This window comes from Podarcis bocagei (genome assembly GCF_964188305.1).
Source record: "Podarcis bocagei genome assembly, chromosome: 7".
Taxonomy (NCBI): Eukaryota; Metazoa; Chordata; class Lepidosauria; order Squamata; family Lacertidae; genus Podarcis; species Podarcis bocagei.
This window is the reverse complement of record NC_138132.1, coordinates 14,216,786-14,238,583: the sequence shown is the minus strand read 5'-3', so window position 1 is coordinate 14,238,583 and position 21,798 is coordinate 14,216,786.

Here is a 21,798-nt window from a genome sequence, read left to right as displayed (position 1 = left end):
ATCCGAGACCAGGGAGAAGAGTCAGTGGAAGAAGACTGGAAAAAGTTTAAAGACTATTTACAGAAATACTGTAAAATTAATGAATGTTAGAAAAATGTTGGAATGAAGTTATATGGCTTTAGTAGAAATGTTAGAAGGAATTAAGTATAAATAGATTATTAGAGTATTAAAGGAAAAAATAAGGTTAGAATGTGTTAAGATAATTATAGGATAGAAAACAGGGGAAGATGGAAAGCAATTGCTGAAACAATTAACAGAAGTGGAATACAAAAAGGGAGGTGTGAGGAGGTCATTGAAATAAGTGAATGAAAGATAAGATATTGAAATTGTTTGATGTGTTTTAAACAGTTTTTGTTTTGTTAGTTTAATGTGTTAGAGTTATGTAGTGTTTTTGTATTGTATTGTATTGTTCTTTTTTGTAGTGTTTAAATTGTTGGAAAAGTAATAAATATTATTTTTTTTTAAAAAAAAAGGAAGGAGAACTGAGGCTCATTGGGCTTCGCAATCTGCAGGCAGCAGGGTCAAAGTGTCACTTCTCAAATGAAAGTAATTTTTATTCTACAGTACACATTTCCTCTGTGAGAAAACAATGTGGTATGATAAGAGATAAAGTTGAGAAGTAATGAAGATAGAAATGTGATATTTAAATTATTAAGGTGGAGACTGTGAAGATATTAAGAGGGAGAATGAATTGTAACTAAGATCAAGAATATTCTGTATGCCAAATACATTGTTTGACATTCCATTCACTGTTGGCATCCTTTCGCAATTGCTTTATGAGCAAATAAAAATAATTAGAGGATTGATTGATGAGATGGAGAATGAAATGGGAATGGAAGGGACAAAAGTGGGTGTGAATTAATGAATACATTAAATACATTACAGTAAAGAACTATGGGATATGATTTTTCTATATTATCACAGTGGCGAAACAACTGTGGATAAAGATGAGAAGATTTATTATTGTTGAATATGGAGAAATGGTTGTGAGAGTTATTGGAGGTAAAGTTATTGTGTTTGATTAGAGAAAATATATTGCTGATTACTCTTTTTCCTTTCCTTTCCTTTCCTTTTCCTTTTTCCTTTTTCCTTTTTCCTTTTTCCCTTGATTTTTTCTTTTCTCCGTCTTCTTTTTGTTTTTATTTAAATTAATTCCTTTTCTTTTATTATGAGATAAGGTGTAGGTACATTTATTTCTTTGACTACATCCTTGACAATGGACCTCCCCCTGTGTTGTTTGTTGTTGTTTGTTCTCCCTTGTGCTATGACCCCCACCCTAGTATTCTTGCTTGTGGTGAGCTTGTAAATGTAGTATCACTTTCAATAGATGCTTGTCTGCATTTTCTATAATATCTGGATTGCCATTGCCATTTATTATTAATAAAAATTAGTTGGCTTCTTTTATAATTTTTGTGTAAAAAGGAAAATGAAACAATTTATTTGGGTCAGGAAAGAAGATCAACGGAAAGAAGATCAGCTGGGTGACACCAGCCATTTGTTTTTTGCCTACCTGGAAGCAATCAACACAACTTTGTATGGTTATGCATTGGGTAAGGCTTTGTTTGGATGGATGGGAGGGTGTAGCCTTCGCCTGCCCCTCCTCACTAAGGGTATCCTCTTAAAGGGATCTGGGGGTGTGGATTCTGTCCAGTGCCTGGACGTGGGCTGTTGGAATGTCACTGCCCCAATGGGGAGCCCTCAGAGGTTCCCTAATTGATGTAAGTCATAGGACTCCCCCTATTGGTGGTTTACCCTGCAGGCGGGTGGTAGTCAAGATATAGTCTGGCTTCACCCAGTGCCTAAGCCAACCCCCCCCCCCCCCGCATCTGTAAACAATAAAGCTGTGGCCTATTAGAACCCATAAATGAAAATAATTCTTTCTGTGTAATTATTGTCTGTAAGGGTCGCAGGGCCTTGGCATGCAAGTGGGGCTGAACAAAATAACATGCAAATTCTCATATTTTACTTCAAATGCCTTTCTCAGCATTCTACACATTCTGCATATATAAAACATAGAGATATAGAATACACATTCAATGTGCCAGATGAGTTTATTTTTTTATGATGAATTTCACCAATTGTGAAAAAGAAAACCCATGAGGCCTGAGCTCCTCTTCTCACCCCTAGGCTCCCAGTTTCTTCTGCAGCCACCATGAATGGTGGAATTAACAAGGAGGAGAGCTTTGCTGTCTTGTATCTACCCCTCAAGGTCGATTTTCTTTGTGGATATCTCAGCATCCCAGCATTTTGCTTCAATTTGAATCAGTCCAAAGCCACCGAATGTTATGTTTTTTCCATCAAGGGCACACAAGTCTTCAGTTGCACTGCCTTTAAATGTGAGCCTTTGAAATGAATAAGGAAGATCTGCGTAACACAAAGAATAACCTTTGCATGAGTTCTTTATTGGGGCTTTGGGGAAAGGAATGACTGTGGTTATTAAAGCTCAACCAACACACTGACAATACATACTCACCAACCAATCTGACAGCCAAGTATCACTAGCTTTAAATTTGGGTTTCCTGGCTAACACCATGGTGATGCATTGTGAACAGGCAGTTACCCTATGCTACAGTGCTATTTTTCTAGAAAAAGAACTAAACATGAGTGCCTCCCGGCTTCCGGTTTGGCACGGACATCAAAAGAGAAGCGCAGAACAACCGCTCTGGTAATTCCGAGCAGCGTGGGGTTTAGAGGTTTGTAAAGGCTCTACAGACCTCAAAACCTCAAGGGGAATACCTTGGGGGGCAGAGCACCCAGCGGTGCCCAGAAGTGCTCTCCTGCTTCTCGGGTTTTTAAGTAAGAATCTGAGGATGGGATAGAGCTGCAGGCACAAAGGGGAAGCACCTACCGCACGCTGTGCAGTCTAAGGGTTCTGATGAAAAATGCTAAACTTCCACGAGGAACTTGAATTCCAAGAAACAAGATATATTTGAAATCTGTCTACTGGAAGGAGTTCAAAGAATTTGATCAGCTGAGGGACGTAAAAAGGGAGTCCATCCTGGCCGCAGTGTTAAGATGGTGCAGAGAACACAGACATGAGAACAAGACGGAAGTGAAAGTTCCCTGCTGAGTAAGTGTAGCTGAAAGTCCTCAGAGGCAGTGTTCTGAGGCAATTATCATTTTACAACTTTGGAAGAAAGATAAGAGTTCAAAAGGAACTTTGTTTTTCCTCCTCTTTTGCAAAGACTTGGTGACTTGGCTGGAGAAACAGTAACGTTTTAATCTTCAGCCCAGAGCTTTATTTGTTGTTTAGTCGTTTAGTCGTGTCCGACTCTTCGTGACCCCATGGACCAGAGCACGCCAGGCACTTCTGTCCTCCACTGCCTCCCGCAGTTTGATCAAACTCATGCTGGTAGCTTCAAGAACACCATCCAACCATCTCATTCTCTGTCGTCCCCTTCTCCTTGTGCCCTCCATCTTTCCCAACATCAGGGTCTTTTCCAGGGAGTCTTCTCTTCTCATGAGGTGGCCAAAGTATTGGAGCCTCAGCTTCACGATCTGTCCTTCCAGTGAGCGCTCAGGGCTGATTTCCTTCAGAATGGAGAGGTTTGATCTTCTTGCAGTCCATGGGACTCTCAAGAGTCTCCTCCAGCACCATAATTCAAAAGCATCAATTCTTCGGCGATCAGCCTTCTTTATGGTCCAGCTTTCACTTCCATACATCACTACTGGGAAAACCATGGCTTTTACTATACGGACCTTTGTTGGCAAGGTGATTTATATAAATCCTTATATAAAGCAAAGGGGGAGAAGGCAACATCGGAAGAGACTGACAAAGGAAAGTGGAGCAGCTAGAGTTTTAAAGTGCTGCAGGAATACCTATGTTTTCCCACATCCCTTTGATTAAATGGATATAGAAGAGGCTTGAAAATAAATTGTAACTATTCTCATATCCCCATTGGAGTACGAAGGGAGAAAGAAAGATTAACTGGGGAAAATCTTTCTATATTTAAACACTCTGTGAGGTTTAAGCCTTCAAGTGGCTAGAAAATTAACAATTTGGCTCCCTGATTGGATTACAGTTATATTTGGATTTATATGGATTTATATGGACTTGTATGGGTTTTTATTTGGATTCATATGTTGGATTGAGCCCACAAGAGGCGGAAGAAAAGAAGAGGGCAGAAGAGGACAGAAGAGGAAGGGGACATTTAAATTGTGATGTTATCTGGGACAATGTCTATATATTTTTGATGTGTGCCATTTCCTATTTTTCTCCTTTTCCTTTTATTTGAAAGAATATTTGATATACAGTTTGAAAAGATATTTGATATACAGTTGATATATGTTCAAAGGGGTGAATTTTGAAGTGTGTGGTTAAGACAAGAACTAAAAGCCATTGTGAAGAGAAGGGAAAGAAGGACCCCTAGGGGCCATTGTTTAAACTATAATTGGTGATAAATACAATTTCTAGCTCTTTGGTGTAACTGCTCCCCCTAGTGGTGAAAGTATACAGTATGAAAAATATTTGATATACAGTTGATATATGTTTAAAGGGGTGAATTTAAAAGTGTGTGGTTAAGATAAGAACTAAAAGTCACTGTGAAGAGAAAGGAAAGAAGGACTCCTAGGGGCCATTGTTTAAACTATAAGTGGTGACAAATACAATTTCTAGCTCTCTGGTGTAACTGCTCCGCCTAGTGGTGAAAGTATATAGTTTGAAAAAATATCTGATATATAGCTGATACATGTTTAAAGGGGTGAATTTTGAAATGTGTGGTTAAGACAAGAACCAAAAGTCACTGTGAAGGGAAGGGAAAGAAGGACCCCTAGGGGCCATTGTTTAAACTATAATTGGTGATAAATACAATTTCTAGCTCTCTGGTGTAAATGTTCCCCCTAGTGGTGAAAGTATATAACATTGAGTTATCTGTTTAAAAATGTCAGGGGAAAAGGGGGGGAATGGAGGAACCCCAGGTGACTGAAGACAGTCAAAACAGGAATAAATTAAGGATTTGGATGTCCTTTGGCTAAAATTAAAGGAAGAATTTAAACAAAATGAACAACACATGGAGAAAAAAAATTGGCAGAAGTGCAAGAAACCCTGGATAAGAAAATAGAGGGAGTGGTGGGGGAATTGTCAAGTAAAATTTGACGGTTAGATCTAAAACAACAGAAGAGTTAGCTAAACGAACTCAGAAAGAAGTCAAGGAAAATAGAAAAGAGACAGATAGAATAAAAGAAGATCTGGTTGAGGTTAGCAAAATGCAAGAACAGATCTGGGACAATACGGCTCTGATGGAGATGAGGCAGAAACAGAAAAACTTAAAATTTAGAGGGATTATTGAAGAGCCAAATGAGGACATTAAAACAAAAATGATTAAGGTGTTGGCAAGGTGGATGGACATGAAGGAAGATGAAATTGAGTACACAATAGAGAATGTGTTCAGAATTAAGCTGAGATCTGTAAAAGCCAAAACCAAAAAATTACCTGGAGACTGTTTATGATCTTTAATTCATTAGAGATGCGAAATGCAATTTTGAAGATGAGCTATAATAACAGGTTATTAATTGATGGCAGACCAATTATTATATTTAAAGAGTTTCCTATTAGACTCCTACGAAAAAAAGATGGATATAAACAATTGGTGACTTTATTGAAGAGAAACGGAATCCAACATAGATGGGAGTTTCCTGAAGGAATCTCTTTTTACTATAAGGATAAAAGATTCAGTTTAACAGATCTGCAAGAGGTAAAGAAATTATCCAGAAGATATGAGAAAAAATTAGGCAAAATAGAAGGAAACTTTGTTGGGCCCAGAGCCACTAGAGCAGACCTCCATGGGAAAGACAAAAACAAAAAGAAGAAAAAGAAAGAACGAAATAAAGGAGGAGGAGGAGGAGGAGGAGGAGGAGGAGGAGGAGAGGGAGAAGAAGGGGAAGCTGCAGGAGGAGGAGGAGGAGAGGACAAACAGGTCACTAGCAAAACCACCCAAATTTAACTTTCTCTATCTGTAACAAATAAGAGAAAGAAATGACGCTGAAATTGATTACTTGGAACATCCGTGGACTTAATGAAAAATCTAAACGAAATAAAGTTGAAGATGTTTTGAAAAAAAAAGAATGTCGATGTAATCTGTTTACAGGAAACACGTGTTGTAAAAAAACATAGACACATTTTGATTAACAAAAGATTGGGAAAAGAGTTTGTAACTTCTGATGTTAAAAAAAAAAGAGGGGTGGTGCTAATGTTAAGGAGAGATTAGATCCCAAATTGATTTCCATAGATGAGGAGGGGAGAGTGATTGTGGTGCAAATTACAGTACAGGGTGAGAAGATAATTCTTGTGGGAATATATGCCCCTAATGGAAATAAAGATGAATTTTTTGGAAGATTAGAGGAAAGACTGATGGAGTTTATGGATCAGAAGATGATTTTGAGGGGGGGTTGTAATGGAGTGGTAAGGCCAGAAATGGACAGAACTTCAAAAAGAAAATATATAAATGAGGGTAAGCTCCCCAAGACTTTTTTTGAATTGGCTGAGAATTTTGGTCTAATAGATATCTGGAGGTGGAAATACCCAGTTACAAAACAGTTCACTTTTTTTTCATAGCCCCATCAAAGTTCGAGTCGGAGAGACTATATCTGGGTTTCTAAAGAATTGATTTCCACAGTAAACAAAATTGAGATTACCCCGCGAACTTTATTGGATCATAATTCAATTTACATAGAATTAAAAGGGAAAGAACTATCCTCATTTAGATGGAGGATGAATGACACTTTACTTGAGAACCCAAAAACAGTAGAGAAAGCGAAAGAGACAATAAAGGAGTATCTTAAATGGAATTTACATAAAGAAACTGACTTAGACACTGTGTGGGATGCGAGTAAGGCTGTCATGAGAGGCTTCCTAATTCAGCAAAATAGTCTTTAAAAAAAAGAAAGGGAAAAGAAAAAAGAGGAAATTCTGGTTCAACTCATGGAAAATGAGAAAAAATTGACAATAAAAGCAAAAGATGAACAAATTAAACAGACTATTAAAATGCTACAAATTCAGTATTCTATGTTGGTAAATCAAGAAGTGGAATGGAAAGTAAAATTAATGAGACAAAAAAATTTTGAATCAGCAAACAAAACTGGGAAGTTATTGGCATGGCAGCTGAGAAAACGTCAAGGTCAAAATTTAATTAATAAAATCAGGATAGGGGACTGAAGATCCAAAAGAAATAAGAAGAGCCTTTCAAGGATATTATAAGGAACACTACACTTACTCAGTGTAAGAAAAAGAATATATAAAAAGGATAGAAAGATATTTGGAAATTCATAAAGGGAAACAGATATCTTCAGAGGAAAGAGAACAATTAAACGCCCCAATAACATATCAAGAAATCCAAAAGTCAATAAAAAAGATGAAACAAGGTAAAGCTCCAGGACCAGATGGGTTAACCTCTAAGTATTATAAATCACTTGGTGAGCAGCTAATACTAAGGGAAGTAATGAATGCTATTTTACAAGGGAAAGGGAAAATCCCAAACTCCTGGAAGGAGGCCTACATAACTCGGATCACCAAACAAGACACCGATCATCAGAGTGTTAAAAATTTTAGGCCAATATCATTGCTAAACAATGATTATAAACTTTTCGCGGACATCTTGGCCAATAGACTGAAGATAATACTAAATGATTTAATTCATAAAGATCAAGGAGGTTTCCTGCCAGGTAGGCAATTGAAGGATAACGTGAGACATATTGTCAATAGCTGGAATACCTAGAAGTAAGAAATGATAAGCCAGCTGTACTGATGTTCATTGATGCTGAAAAAGCATTTGATAATGTATCCTGGTCATTTATGAAGAAGAGTATAGAAAGGATGGGGATTTGCAGCACCTTTTTAAACGGAATTGAGGCAATTTACTCAGAGCAGAAAGCAAAATTAATTGTGAACAACATCTTAACAGACTCATTTGATATCACTAAGGGCACCAGACAAGGGTGCCCATTATCTCCATTGTTATTTATTATAGCATTAGAAGTATTATTAAATTGCCTGAGAGGAAAAACAGAGATAAAAGGGGTCAAAATAGGTGCCAAGGAGTTCAAACTTAAGGCCTACGCGGATGATTTGGTATTAACCCTTGAAGAACCTCAAGAAAGTGTTAAAATAACACTGGAAGAAATGGGAAAATTTGGGCAATTGGCTGGGTTTAAACTGAACAAGATAAAGACAAAAATGAAATTTAGGAAAAAGTGAGGTAGAAAGGTTGGAACAAGAAAGTGAAATCAAGGTGGTCAAAAAAGTCAAGTATCTGGGAATTTGGATGACGGCATTGGCCTTTCCCTCAGAGAAAGAAATCAAAGCTATACACAAATATCAGTCATTGCTTTTCTGGAAATGAGAAAGAGACAGAAGCAGGCAACATTACTCACTTGAAATAGCACTATAATAGTGAATGCACTTGGTCTCATTGGCAAGGCAGCTGACATAACCCTCATGTGGGCAACTTTTATTCCTTGGTTTAGCTATATTGGTGATCTTGAAGCAGGCTGGGCACTGTCGACCATTCGGGGAAAGATCTTCACGTAGAGGAACTACCATAATAAAAAGCTACAGTCAGCATATCGATACACCTCGTTCTCCATTCTCTTTATTTTACTTTTATTTTGGTTTCTTTCATGCCTTCTAGTAGTTGCTGACACAAGCTGGACAGGCTACCTCCACGTTATGTCCTGCATTAATGATGATGATGATGATTATGATGATGATGATGATGATGATGATGATATTAATAATAATTATTACTTATTTCTATCCTGCTCATCTGGCTGGGTTTTCCCAGCCACTCTGGGTGGCTTTCAAAAGAGCATTAAAAACAGAATAAAACTTCACATCTTATGGGAGGGCATTCCACAGGGCGTCATTATCGAGAAGGCCCTCTGTCTGGTTCCCTGTAACCTTACTTCTCACAGTGAGGGAACCGTCAGAAGGCCATCGACGCTGGACCGCAGTGTCCGGGCTGAAAGATGGAGGTGGAGACACTACTTCAGGTATACTGGGCCGAGACCATTTAGGACTTTAAAGGTCAGCACCAACACTTTGAATTGTGCTTGGAAATGTACTGGGAGCCAGTGTAGGTCTTTCAAGTGTTATATGTTCTCAGTGGCCACTCCCAGTTACCAGTCTAGCTGCCGCATTCTGGATTAGTTGTAGTTTCCGGGTAGGACCACATAGATCGTGTTGTAGTAATCTAAGCGGGAGATAACTAGAGCATGAACCACTCTGGGCAGGTAGGGTCTCAGCCTGCATACCAGATTTGACCTGTTCCTCCATGGACAGCTGGGAGTCCAAACTGTGTCCTTCAGGGGCACAGTTACCCCATTTGGGACCCCACACCCGTCTACCCCCTGTTTTCCCAAAACAGTACTTTTGTCTTGTCAGGATTCAACCTCAATCTATTAGCCATCATCTATCCTCCAACCACCTCCAGGCACTCACACAGGACCTTCACCTGCTCAGATTTTAAGAGAGAGGTAGAGCTGGGTATCATCTGCATACTGATGAACACCCAGCCCAAACCCCCTGATGATCTCTCCCAGCAGCTTCATATAAGCATGGGGGAGAGGACAGAACCCTGAGGCACCCCACAAGTGAGAGCCCCTCTATATGGTCCAGAAGGATGTTATGGTCAATGGTGTCAAAAGCCGCTAATACATCCAGCAGAACTAGGAAACAACTTTCACCCTTGTCCCTAACCCGCCGGAGATCATCGGCCAGCTTGACCAAGGCAGTTACCATCCCATGATGAGGCCTGAATCCCGACTGGAAGGGATCCAAATGGTCTGCATCCTTCGGGAGTGCATAGAGTTGTTCAGCAATCACCCGCTCAATCACCTGGCCCAAGAAGATTTGAGACTGCGCAATAGTTGGCCATATCAGCTGAGTCCAGAGATTTGTTTTTAAGAAGCGATCTAATGACCGCCTCTTTCAGTGGGGCTGGGAAGACTGGAAGATCCTGTCCACATCCTCGGAGGTAACAGATTGGAATTTATCCCATGCAACTAGACTAGACAGGACTCCTGCACTCTCCCGCCCAGCCCTACTCACATGGTTGGAGTCTACCTCTTTCTGAATCTGAGCAACTTTATCTGCAAAAAAACCTTTGGAAAATAATTGCATGAGATCTTGGGGGGCCTTATCAGGCCCCGATGGCAAAGGTGGTTCTGTTAGATTCTGAACCACCTGAAAGAGTCTCCTGCTGCTGCTTTCTGCAGATGCAATAGAGGTGCTGAAGAAGGTCCTCTACGCCGTTTATATCACCACTTGATAGGCTCGACGTTGAGCTGTAACCCTTGTTAACTCCGCATTCCAGTGGGGCACCAGGGAATCAGCTGAAGGGCCATCAACGTGGGAGAAAACATCCCCTACCATTCTCTGGAAACCATTAGGATCCATTAAGTGGTGAGGGCAGACCATCCGAATCAGTCCCATTTCCCTGTAGAGGGGAAGGGTCACAGAGAAGTCCCATGGCACCAGGAAGTGATCTGACCATGGCACTTCTTTAGTTTCGCTTTTACTTAGTGTCAAATCACCCACATTCATAGAGGTAAACACCAGGTCTAAGGCACGTCTATGACTATGGGTTGGGCCAGACTTATTCAGGGACACCCCCATGGAGGCCATGGTTTCCATGAAGTCCCGAGCGGCCCCTTATAAGGTCGTGTCGGCATGGATGTTAAAATCCCCTAGGACAACCAAACTAGGTGTCTCCAGGAGCACGTCCACTGCGACCTGAAGTAGCTCGGCCAGGGAATCCTTGGTGCAGCAGGGAATCCTGTCCTGTCCCTATTGCCCAGCTTCCAGAACATGCACTCCAAGCTAATGACTTCCTAACATGGTCCAAGCTAATGACTTCCTAAAAATCACCACAACCCCCTCTCCCCGCCTACATGACCTGGGTAGCTGAGCCTAAGGGAAACCTGGTGGACAAGCAGCAGCAAGCACAGGCCCATCTGCTTCATCCAACCAAGTCTCTGTCACACATACCAGGTCAAGTCCCCCATCCATGATCAAGTTATGGATGGCAGTGGTGTTATGAATCTTTGACAGGGCATTGCACAGCAGCACCTTCAGGTCATGTGGGTCTCCCTTGCTGATTCCAATATCCTTGCGGTCAAGACCAGACCCGGAGGCAGAGTTAGTCATCAAATAATGATCAAACCTGCCTCCTCAGTAGTGACATGGTCTGGCCTTAGAGTAACTTCTCCTACCCGTGATCATAGAGATTGGGCATCCCAGAGAATCCTCCCCTGTGTAACCTGCCCCAGACATTCTGTTGGCTAGGGCCACTCCCAGGCAGCACTAACCTTCATTTGCCATCAACTTTGAAGAACAGACATATCTGCTGAGCATTTATAAAAAATATTGTTGTGTTTCACCTTTTGTCATGCACACTATTGTTTTGTGGATGTGAAGGCCTGGGAATCTGATTCAGAATCTGAACCGGAGGAACCCCAGCCTGCACAGGAGTCCCCGCCTCCAGCGACGGCTGAACTGGGGCAGGGCCTTGGATCTGAAGCACGTGCACCTGTGCCGGATCCTCAGGAGCAGGCACCAGGTGAATCCTCTCTGGCTCCAGAGGTGATTGAAGACACAGTGCCTACAGGTGCGCCTCTCCCAGCCTTGACAGGGGAAGGTGAGTCTCCCCCTGGGTCCATTAACCCTCCAGCCTCTCCTGAGCTGCAGAGGCTCACGGCAGAGAGGCGGAGGGAATTGGTTTCTCCCAGGAGGAGTGCTCGCCTTAAGGCCAGGAGAGGCGGGTCTCCTGGGGGCCGGGGCCGCCCCTGGCCTCAGAGAAGATAAAGGCCAGTCAGCCCGGTCCCACGTTGTGGGAGCAACGTTGTTGAAGAGCTGTTTCGGCCATCACCCTGTCCTGTTGCTCAAGAGTTCCTGTCCTTGCCCTGCTCCTTGCCCTGGACCCCGCTTCGCCTGTGGAGGACTTCCGAACCTCGACTCAGGTCCTGGACCTCACCCCACGGTAACCTCCCCCTGGGACCAGCACAGTGGATTTTCTGGAGTTCTCACTTGGTAGCAGTGTATCAGGCAAGCTCTCTGCTTTCTGATTCTAACTCTGTATCTGAATGTACAGACAGCTGCATTCTCTTGGAAGTAATCTCTCTCTCTCTCTCTCTCTCTCTCTCTCTCTCTCTCTCTCTCTCTGTGTGTGTGTGTGTGTATTTGTGTGTGTGTCTATGTGGAAGCAAAGAGTGGGCAGGACCAGAATCCACATGGGGGAGAATGATTCCCAGATTGTCCGGATTTCTACTTCTCTTCCTTCAGCCCCACCAACTGCTTGATTGAAATGTGACAGATGTATGTAAGGAGGTGATCATCTACTCCACCCATTACAGATTCAAGGATGAACCACCATACTTCTTAGACCCTTGCATCCTGCATCTGAATGGACCAAAAGACAGATTTCTATACAGTGGTGCCTCGGGTTACATAGGCTTCAGGTTACATATGCTTCAGGTTATAGACTCCACTAACCCAGAAATAGTACCTCGGGTTAAGAACTTTGCTTCAGAATGAGAAAAGAAATTGTGCGCCGACGGCGAAGCGGCAGCAGGAGGCCCCATTAGCTAAAGTGGTGCTTCAGGGTAAGAACAGTTTCAGGTTAAGAATGGACCTCCGGAACAAATTAAGTACTTAACGCGAGGTACCACTGTACTTTTCTTGCAACTAAGTTGCACTTATATAATTGGTTCATACAGTGGTTTTTTTCTAGAAAAAAGGGGGCTGGAATTGTGTTTGGCGCCTGCTTTAAACATTGAGACTAGCCTATCCATATGTTTAGGCAGTAGATGCAAGTTTTAATATGCTATTATTCTATTGTTATTTTAACATTTTGGAAATTTATAATTATTATTTTTTTTACAATCCAGGATTGTATAAATTTAGTCAAAAAAATAAAGTGATATGCCAAAGGATTTCTAACACTTCTACATATGTCTACTGAGAATTTATTCCAAGTGAATCGGCCTTGAGAGGCAGTTGGCACAATTTCATTGCCCACTTCAAGGATAGCAAACTGATTATCAACCCCGCAGGGAAACCCCTGTCATTGGCTTACTGGCCCAAGTGCTCTGACACCGAGCCCCCTCTGCTGGAGTTGGGGGGCTTTGGGTAGGAGGCAGTAGGGTTCCTGGCTCCTGTCATAGCCTAGTGCTTCCTTCCCCAAGCCCGGGAAACATTTGCTCAACTTTGGTCAGGAGGCATGATGCTCTGACAGGGTCTGTGAGTGCTCCCACCACCTCCCCAAAGCCCACCTGGATTTGGGTTGGAGGCAGCAGGGTTCCAAGATCCTGTCTCAGACTCATGCCTGCTTTCCCAAGCTTGGGAAGAATTTGATCAGCTTAAGAAAGGAGGTGGTCTGATAGGGTCCCCAAGGCCTCCTGTATCCTTCCCCACAAAATGTGGCCAGACTATGTCCCAGCTTGTTCCACCAGAAAAAACACTGTTTTTATAAGCCCTTGGCCTTCAGAGATGCAGATACTCACGGTGGACAGGTTCCTTATTGCACCCACTTGTTTGGCAGCAGGAGAGCTTCAGCTGGAGGAATTTACCTTGAGCTGCACTGAAGCTGTAATCACCTGAGTGGCAATAACGGGAAATTGAACATCCATGATAAGTTAACAATTCATACTGTGGAACTGAAAAGAAGAAAAGGAAATAAATCACAAGATACGCCAATTTTTTTAAAAAAAAAATTGGTTAATTCCCTCCAAATATATTTATTTTTAATGATACTTCTCTTTAACTACATTTTTTTCTTCAGTGAGAAAATGCATAATGCACAGTTCTTGAACCAAGAAATGAACCAAAACACAATTCTCCTTCAAAATCCATAATTCTCCAAGCAAACGGTGCATACAAATATGCAATTATTAAGAAAAAACAAGCATAGAAACAGTGGGTGGTATTTCAGTTGTATACTCTGAGTAGGATTTAGTTGAATGCCACTCAGCTTTATGAGTTCAAACAACCAAGAGAGTTACTTTGTATTAGGGGAAATCACCTGATTTCTCAGATGGGCATGCAGACGAAGAGAGATCTGGAAGCTGAAACCTAGAATGACCAATGTTCCAGGAATCATTGTGAGGCTAAGGGGCCATATAGCCCATTGTTGTGTGCTTAAATCACAGGATGCTCAGGATAAAAAGATGATGTGGCTGCTCTTGAGCCAGCAATCCCAAGAATCGCACCAAAATTCACAGACAGTTTAGATGCATGACTTAGTCTTAGTGTCATTGCACTCTGAGTTTCCCACCACTCTCAAGAATTTGAAGGCGACAGGGGATTCTCTGAGCATGACATCATATCACACCTCTTCTTTCACAGGATGTTCATTCAAGTAATGCAAGAAGGAGAGATAGGGTTGCTTGAAACCATTTTTCCATTATATCTCATCTGGAACAGCTGGTGTAACAGCAAAGAGAGAAAGAACTTGTAGGTGTCCAAAATGATGCATGCATTGAAATTGTAATAATATATTTAACTGAATACTTTGCCTTATGATGGAAGGCAAAGCAAAACCAAACCAGAGTTCACTGCTTCTGGTGTAGTGTGGACTTCTAGTTAAGACAGCATTGGCTAATTTGTGGCCCTAAAGAATTTACTGAACGACAGCTTGCATCATCTCTAGCCATTTACCATGCTGGCTGAGGTGGATGGGAGCAGTAGTCCAGAAATGTCTAAAGGGCCAAAGGTTAGTCAACCCCAGGCTGATGCATGCCAGGATCTCTCTGATGTGATGCATGTGATGGAAAGGTACCACCTTATGTGACTGAGTATGGGTGCTGAGTGTTGGACTGGAATCTGAAATGCCAGGGTTCAAATCCCCACTCAGCCATGAAGCTCACTGGGTGACCTTGGGGAGTCCCTGCCTCTCAGCATAATAAACCTGACATTGTTAAATGCATAAAAGAAGAACCATTTCCTTGGAGAAATTGTGGGCTATAAAGGCAATAAACTATGCTAATTTACACAAGAAAGTCATTCCTTGGGGTGACCAAGAGTAAATGAGAAGATTCAGCTCACCTATGTTGTTACTCAGAACACCAGAGGAACAGGTGTCTAAATTAATGCAGACTCTGGTCGGGCTCTCTTTGCATGAGGTATTCAGTGCCAGACAGTGGACGCATGAAATAAATGCCGCTGAAGAAAGGAGAAAGGTTGGTGGAAGAGATTTCTTGAGATGGTAAAGAACTATAATATGGGAAAAGGTGTCCTGCAAAAGGTGTCATGCAAAAGGGCAGATGTGTGTTAGCTGTAATGTTCATATTAACTATTGTTTGCCATATTTAGCCACTGCAACCTTCCCTTCCATAGAATGGCTTCTTATAGTACCCCTCTATGCACCGGTTGAAAAAAGAAATAGGAAAAGGAACAGAAATATCTCAGTCCTGATGCATGCCAATGATTTTACACTGTGAACAGCCCTGCTTCATGGTGTGAAAGGAGAACACAGTCAAAAGTAAAAAAATGGTGTTTAAATCAAGAAACTACAGAAGAAACCTGCTCATTTATTTACCTAGGTGTATTTGTTAGTGAAACCCTCTCTGGGAAGAGTCATATTGAGGCAGTGAAAGTCAAAGCACCAAAAACTGAAGGCACATTAATGAAATTCTGTTACAATAAGGGAGGGCTGCTGAATGAAGCTGTCCTAAAGATACTTTGTAGCAAAGTGCTTACTGAAATGCTCTATGGCACTGAAATCTGGGGGTCTGAGTCAAACTTCCTTAAAGTTTTTGAAACTGTGCAGAATAAAAATGATTTTGAAACTATACACCCTACAACTAGTAATATCAGCAGCTTCTATTTCTACAGAATCTAGGTGGCCCACAAGTAAGGCAAGAGTGAAATGTGCTCAATTAAAGTGTGTGTGTTTGTGTGTGTGTGTGTGTGTGTGTGTGTGTGTGTGTTACATTGCTTCTATGCCAATGCAACATTTTCCTGTGCTGTACTATACGGAATTGGGGGCCAAGTTGGTTTTGGTGATTGTTAGGTTTAATCTGAAATCAAGCTAGAATTAAGTTTGTTGGTGTCTCTGGTATCTTCTCTCTCTTACATCATTGGTGTTGGTATAGATTAGGGATGTTTGTCTGTGTTATTTTTGTATACTATTGCTATAAGTTTCTTATGGCCTTTGACTTTGAGTACGGTAACTGCTGGCTAAGGGACCTGCAACTACTTAGAAATGCCAAGACTTCCCCTTGGTATCCACTCCTGAGAACAAAGCTTTCTAGAGATAGTTATCACATCAAAGGTTTGACAATCTCCTTAAAAAATGCCTTTGTTGAGCTCCATTTCCAAGTGAAGCCCAAGACAGCATTGGATGTCTGCTATAACAAGGTCCTGTATGCAGAGGCTTTGCATTTCTGATTCACCTCAGGTGGAATTCATGACTCATACCATCTCCTGGTATGCCCCGCAGAGGAGCTTAAGGTCCATGAATAACCATAGTTTAGAGCTCTTGGGCCCTAAGGAAGTCATTTTATCCTTCACCAGGGTCAGGGCCTTCTCAGTGATGGCTCCGACCTGGTGGAATCCTCTGTCCCATGAGACCAGGGCCCTGCAGGATTTAACTTCCTTCCGTGGGGCCTGTAAGACAGAGCTGTTCCACCTGGCTTTCAATTTGAACTTAGTCTGATCTTTTATTCCCCTTCCTTCCCTCCCCCTCCCCTTTTTATGAAGTTTACCCGCTCTGGGATCCCACAGCTAATTCCCCCCTGTCTCCTCACTGGCCCAAATAGGACTGATTCAGCCAGCTAGCCCTGGTGATCATCTAATGTTTGTTGGATAGATTTCCCCCTAAATTGATTTTTGAATTCTGAATTTATTGTTATTCATGTTTTATACTGTATTTTAAGCTGTTTTTGTTGCATCAATTAAGTGTTTAAATTTATTGTTAGCCGCCCTGAGCCCGTTTTTTCAAATCGGGAAGGGCGGCGTATAGATAAAGTTGTTGTTGCTGTTGTTGTTGTTGTTGTTGTTGTTGTTGTTGTTGTTGTTGTTGTTATTATTATTATTATTATTATTATTATTATGTCCTTAAATAGAAACCTAAGAGATTACTTTTTAAAACCTTTGTTTGCAAAAGCAACACCCCAGAAGAAATAGTGTGGTTTCTTTTGTACGACAATAATGGCTTTTTAGAATGCCCCTCTATGTACTGGCTGAAAAAATAAATAGGAAAAGGAATTAGATAAGATTGCTATAAGTTGTTTTGGTGCTTGTTGGTTTCTCTGGTATCTTCTCTCCCATACATTATGGATGTTGGCTTATATTATGGATGTCTGCTCTATATTATTTTATTAATACCATTGCTACAAGTTTGTCTTGGCCTTTGGCTAGTGCAATAAAGTTAGGAACTATATGTGAAATGCTCACTGCAGCTCCAGTACTTGAGATTTTCTCACTCACACACCATTTCCCCATTACCTGACTCTTATCTTCAAAGGGAGCCTGGCTTAGAGAACACTTACTAAGGACAACGATATTAGAGAAGCAGGTAATGGTTGGTGTGAATTTATATATACACACCCAAACACACACACACACACACACACACAGAGAGAGAGAGAGAGAGAGAGAGAGAGAGAGAGAGAGAGAGAATTACCTTTTAATCAGGGTGGTATATATGGATATTTTAACTATGATGTATATTTTAATCATTCTGGATTTTAAAAAAGATGCAGATTTCTTTTGTTGCTGTTGTTTTCTAAATAGGACAGAAGCCATTTGGGAATGAAGCAATACATATATTAATGAATAAATAATAATATATTCTAGATAGAACACTTTTCCTAAGTATCTTGGAAACTGTAGCCCTTACTTATTAGTATGGTTAATCAGATTCCTCCGTCACAGAAATACATATTTGCAACTAACTATACTTGGTCATCAAGGTTTAAGTGCTTAAACTCTTGAGTTTACTCTCCTTGGTAGACCAGCAGTCCTTATTCTCTATTATGCTGATAATAGATATCACATTCCCGCCCAAGCAACAAACATTTCTGGAGTCATCAAAAGATGACAAAAGGAATCCCATTCTATTGGTTCCTAGTTACCTGAAGAAGGCAGGGCCAAGAGGAGGCTCAGAAGTATTTTCATCATTTTTGTAAGATCAGGAAACTCAGAGATGGACCAGGCAAGAGAACTGATACAGGGAGAGCTTTTACTTGGAGATATTTGTAGGCCAAGGATTCATGCTGTGGGCAACACCTGGGAACAAATGGTTCCGTGAGGTTTGGGAGTGGGGGCTGTGTGCTTGCCAAGATGACATAGAGGGGCATAGTGAAATTTAAAGCTTGGTGTTGAAATTGGCTTAATTGTTTATTTTTCATTTCATTAGCTCTTGCCAGAAACCTCTAAGCATTTTTTTTTCTTTATCATTAACGTACAATTTAAATGGTATTGGCACCAAAGAAAGAATCAAGGGACTACAAAGGCAAGGGCAAAACCAAGAAGCAACCTGCAAAGAAACCCCCCAAATATCCTCCTCCAAAGGATTCCTCTTCTGAGAAAGACATAGGTCTGGATATCAGATAGTTCTTGGTAAGACTGTAAGCAAGGGAGTAGCCCTCAGCTGAGAAGAGTAGCCCTCAGCCTTCAGCATCAAAGCATACCCTTAACCCATCATGGCTTCATAGTGCCTGAAGGTGCTGGCGACTTCAACAAGAACGACTGATTCTCCTGTCAGGGAATGGTAATCCTCCCATAGGGAAAAAGGGAAGATAAGTGGGATCTAGAGTTGGTGTCAATGACTAAGACAGGGGTCAGACGTTGTGGAGGGCCAGTCTATATTTTGGAGAGGAAAAAAATGAACTAATTCCTATGCCCCACAAATAACCCAGAGATGCATTTTAAATAAAAGGACACATTCTACACGCTGATTCCCAGACCGTCCATGGGCTGGATTTAGAAGGTGATTGTGCTGGATCCAGCCCCCGGGCCTTTGTTTGCCTGTCCATGGACTAAGAAGTGTACCTAGTTAGAATCAAACACACACACAGCATGGAGCGAGCAATCTTGACAAACTACACAAACCAGGCTATACTCTCAATCACTCTTCATCACATTGAATCAGTCAAGTGGAAGGTACTGGACAACGTTAAAGGCAGCAGTTGAGGAAGACATTGTTGGTTTCAGCTTCAAATTAACTCAAAGGCCATTAGTGCAGCCCAGCAGTGGGATGAGCCAATGGCAGTGAAGCAATCAAATGGGGTATAGGGATGTAAGATTGAGGTAGAAAGTAAAATTATGTACTGTATGTGGAAGTAAAGGACAAAGCCATTTCCCTTCCCCGGGGAAATGGAGATGCGGGCTGGACACAAGTCCACCCCATGGGCGGGGGTGTGGCTAGCCCTCACATCATAGGGTGTCCCCTCCATGTGACGCCCCAGGCCAACCAATACGGCCGGCTAGGGGGAGTTGCGTGCTCTATTTAAGCAGCCCGTGGGTGGAGACACCCCCTTTTTTCTGGTTCCCGCTCATGCAGTCCTCCCCCCCTCCCTCCCTCCCAAGATTAGCTCTTAATCCTTTGATCTTGCTATGGACCTCGGTTGGTCGACTGTTGAAGAGGCCTGGTAGGATTTTTTTCCACTTGGCAAATTGGCACCAGGTATTTGCTTTTCCGCCTACCTCATAGCAAATGGTCACAACTTTGTAAGGTTGGGGGGTTAGGCATTGGAGTATTTGGTTGGAGGTAGTAGCCATCACCCACTCCTCCGATTTGCAGCCAAAGCTCACCCAGGAGTTGGTTCTTCTACTTCCATTGTTGGGGAGCGACAGTCTGTGGCTTTCTTAGGAGTCTGGGAGTCTGTGGAAATGTTTCCCTACAAGCGCTATTTAAAATCTTCAACTGCCTGTAGTTTCTTAATTACATTTATTTTGGTGTGCAGTTCCTTCAGAAGGTGGATAGAAGGCCAACTTAAAGCCTACTTTACTCCTCGCAAGCTAGGCTTCCCCAGTAACATCAGAATTAGAAACCTTAGACTACATTTTCCACATACAATTTGTTTCCCCTGATGAAATTCATGCTTCCTATGTTATAAATTAAAAGATGCCCTACCAAAATCCCTCTCCTTTTTTTTATCTTGCCCCATTTCTATTCGCCTAATGCAATGAGTATAGAAACATACAATCTGCTCCTTTCAGTCATTATTGTTTTCTGCAACAAGACTCCTAAAAGTTTTTCATTTTATTGGTGTTTTTTTAAAAGGATGATGGGTTTTTATTGGAAAACAGGGTGCATTTACCATGAGCCATTGCCTTTGCCGTTGCTTCTGTTTTATGTGGTTACTAACTTGGTTGGAAAGAGCACATATTTTTTATCATCTTCCAGGCCCCAGAAAAATGCACTGCTGAGGTGGTAAAACTAGGCATTGCTCAGGGTTATAGACAGGTACCAGGGTTCTGAAATTTCATTCCTCCTTTTTCCAATTGCATCACGTTGCTGGCAAAGAGTGAAGATACTTGGAGTCATCTGATCTGCTTGCCTTTAGCCACGTTGCCTTTAACTGAATAAAGCTAGATGTTTACACCCACTTCACTACCCATCTTCAGTAACAACATAATCTCTATGCATTATATTTCTCTATTAACTGGAAACCTTTTATATTTTCTGATACCTGAACCATTTTTAATAATGTATATTTTATTGGCTTTTATAAATGTATAACAAACAACAAACAAAACACTAAGCAGCTACACAAAATCAGAATATGCCACCCTTTCTGCAATCTCTCCACCTACCACATAAGTATCCATATTTTTTTCCGAACATTAGTTCTTCTTTCAGATTTTCAACAAAATTCTTCTACGTTATTTCATCAGCCATGTATGGAAGCATCCATCCAGAGTGTGGTCATCTTCAACTAAAGCATCAAGCAGGTGACGACATTCAGATTTGTGGGGATTCTGCTGATAGCACATTGCTTAGATGCTTTTAGCTAGGATACGAAGTAAATGGCCACAGGATGGCATAAAATGCACCTATTGTTTCTTTCTTTTCAGCACTGTTACATTATGGTTTGTTTTCTGAGTTATATTCAATATCCATACATTTTCATACCTTTGGTCTCTTCCCCAAACATGTAATTTCCTCCACATTTGAACAACCAATAATCTTGATGCATCATGCAAGTATAGAAAGTGATCTGTTTTCTTAAGAGACTCCTTAAACCATGTCAAATATGAAAGGAAACACAACTGTGGGGTAAAATCAATTTGTTCCATAGAAGAAATTGGTTCTCAACCTGTGGGTCCCCAGATGTCATTGGACTACAACTCCCATCATTCCTGACCACAGATCATGCTGGCTATGAATGATGGGGGTTGTAGTCCAACAACATCTGGGGACCCACAGGTTGAGAAACACTGCCACAGGATATTAAAATTATTGAATATATTTTCCACATAAAGCCAAAAAATGTATTTTGTGGCATCCCCATCTCAAATGGTGGTCTCTGTATAACTGGAATACCTCCACCACGTTGACACTGTTCACAATTAATGTGGGAGAAGTTCACTGGTGTGTTTTGCCACCTACACATTACCTAAATATCCAAGGTCCATGGGAAGTAGTTTATTGAGGGATTAAGAGATATGTTGACTATGAACCAGTGGCTCCATCTCTGCTCTCACTTGGTGTGGGGTCCAACTTTCTTGAGAGTACAAAGTTAGTTCCCAGGGCAAAGTGCTGGTCTTCAGGGGCCCAGATCAAAATGTAGCTAAAGCCTAAAGGCACAGCTCAGGTTAAGTGCTCATGTGGTAAAGGTGGACACAGTTCAGGGGTACTG